Consider the following 2,575-nt stretch of genomic DNA (forward strand, 5'->3'; position numbering starts at 1 on the left):
TATAATTATAACTATTTAAGTCATATATATTAGAAACAAAGTCCTATAAGGAGTCGATAATGATGCAGCGAATGTAGTATATATCGCTTTTTCGGCAGAGGACACTTTGACTGTCTATATCTCTGAAACTAGTCGTAGGATCAAGTTGTGCCCATTGAGATAATTAATTGTTCAAAATATTGAAAACTACAACATATCAAAAATTTAGTCAATTCGACCGAGAGCACTTTTCCATAAGTTTTGTGCATGGTTCTTTAACTAAAATTGTGGTTAAATTCCATTGTTTTATTTAAAAACTATATAATAAGTAGGATTTATAAATAACTATATAATAAGTAGGAGGAGTGGCGACTTAAATAGGATTAAATTTAGATACTATAGCTTTAACTGTGTATTTGTAAAAATAATGAAAATTGATCCAGACACGAAATAATTCATCATCATGTATAATAAAGGACCGAAAAATTATCGTGTAAAATAGAACAACAGACCGCTATAAAATGAAAATGATATTAAAATAATTTGTGACTGACAGCGAGTATCTTGAAATAAACAGTTTTTATATCGATTCATTCATCAGTCTTATCTGTGACAGACTAGGCTTTGAACGATTGGTCGATGTCGTGACATAATGTTGCATTCTTCGACTCTGGATTCGAGTTTCGGAGTGGAAAGCGATAAACAAACGGGATAAACGAACTCCGAGTTCCGTCCCCCGATTCCTGCAGCAGCCTACAGCGCGCTTCGGGGTACCGATAAGGTCCCCCTCTTTTACGGAGCACGAGCATTCCTGACGTTTTCGAAGTGGTCCCTCTCGCTCGGTCGTCAATGTTTATAAACAATCGCCGGTGCAGCTGATGAAACGCAAGCACTATACTCATTTACATTAACCGATTTCTCTGAAAGGATCTGATTGTGAATCATTTATGATGGAAGCAGGAGACCGAACGATTTGTTCAGTCAAGCGAGACTTCTCGCTCCGAAAGGGCTGTTATTCGAGTTTCTGCGTCCTCTTTCGCTCGTCAATAAACGAAATATTCTCTGGCGAGCGTGTCACAAGTGTACAATTTTCGAGTGTTTTTCCAACGTCGGTGCGTCGTCGTGAAACAGTGTGGAGAACGATTGTTATGTAAAGCAAATTATCGTTATTTATTATCACTTCCGGAAAAGTAATAATAATTTGCCAAATGTTCGCTTGAAAATATAAAAAATGAAGAACAAATCATCGAAACGAATTATGTTCATCATTATTAGCAATCTGTGAGTAATCAATGGCATGTTATTTGACTTTACTTCTTTCAGAAAACAAAAAGAAAAGCAGATCTGATGTTACATACATACACGGAAAGAACGGTTGTTAAAGTATCTGAAAATTTAAGTATAGATTAAAAAATGTAAATTTTATTGGACTATTAAAATAATTATGTAGGACAATCAAGCTGGTTGCTAAAATATTTACATTTTTTACAACGTAAAAATTGTATATTGGCTCGTATTTTAGAATAAAATAGAAACTAAAGAAATAAAGGCCAACGAGCTAACAAAGATGCTGCAATATAATTGTATAATTTTATATAATTTATATATTTTTAAAATTATATAATTTTTCGATAACATTAAAGCGGAATGTTTCGACTTTATTAATTGTAAGTCTTTTTCAGCCGCAAATACAAAATTTCAAATTATTATTAGTTATATTAATCTAACAATAAGTCAAAGGACACGTAATGTTTCTTTTCTCGTGTGAATTGTAGTGTCATTATAAACACTATATCACTATTAATAAGAAACAACATCTGCAACAATATGTTTCAGTTTCCTATTATAATGATTTTGGTTTAACAAAATAATTATTTTCAGATCTGTATTTAGCTGAATTTTTAGATACTTTACTTCAGCAAAATCGTTGTTTCCATGTATTTTCTATGTTTTTGTTGTTTTCTTACAAACTATTTTATATTTTATACAAAAAATTACCTAATATATTATGTACAATCGGACTTCGATAACTCGAATCTCAAGGGAAGAGAAAAACCCTTTGAATTATAGGATTTTTGACTTATTGAAATTCGAGTTAAAATATGAAAATTCGACTTACGGAGGCTTTGTACGAGAGTTTATAATTTTTCGATTATAATGGCTTTTAAAGGAAAAAAGTCAATATTTGATAGTAAATTATTTATTGCATGCATGTAATAAATGTAATCATAAAACATAATATCAGACTATTAATACTATTACTCATGGTTATACATAGCTACAACTTCGAATTACAAAAGCAGCGACAGTAGAAGTTCGACTTCTACTTTATAGAGATCTAGCTACTTTAGAGTTGCAAAAGTAAAATAATACATCTAAATATCTAACAAATAATTCGAGGGTTTTATTTCAATTTATAGAGGTTTTCCGCGGTGGAGCGGAAGGAAATGAACAAAATTTTTGTCTTATGGAGGTTTTCGAGTTGTAGAGGTTCGAATTATCGAGATTCGACTGTATTATGCACTTATAATCTAAAAAATATACATTATATCCCTATCGATGATGAGATACAACAAAATGAAGGCTTGCAGATTAA

The 2,575-nt window shown here is 31.5% G+C and overlaps 1 protein-coding gene across 3 annotated transcripts in view; it reads left to right on the top strand.

The window, feature by feature from the left end:
- LOC105459710 (BTB/POZ domain-containing protein 6) overlaps positions 1-2,575 on the top strand; it is a 42,403-nt gene that overhangs the window by 20,135 nt on the left and 19,693 nt on the right. Inside the window, exon 1 of one of the 3 annotated variants that reach the window (XM_011705951.1) lies at positions 924-1,260. The exons of the other annotated variants lie outside the window; for them this stretch is intronic. The gene's annotated coding sequence lies outside the window, so the exon portion shown is untranslated. Of the gene's footprint in view, positions 1-923; positions 1,261-2,575 lie in introns of those variants that run through there. 3 annotated transcript variants of the gene reach the window in all.

This window comes from Wasmannia auropunctata, unplaced genomic scaffold (assembly GCF_000956235.1).
Source record: "Wasmannia auropunctata unplaced genomic scaffold, wasmannia.A_1.0 LD334168.1, whole genome shotgun sequence".
In the NCBI taxonomy this organism is placed as follows: domain Eukaryota; kingdom Metazoa; phylum Arthropoda; class Insecta; order Hymenoptera; family Formicidae; genus Wasmannia; species Wasmannia auropunctata.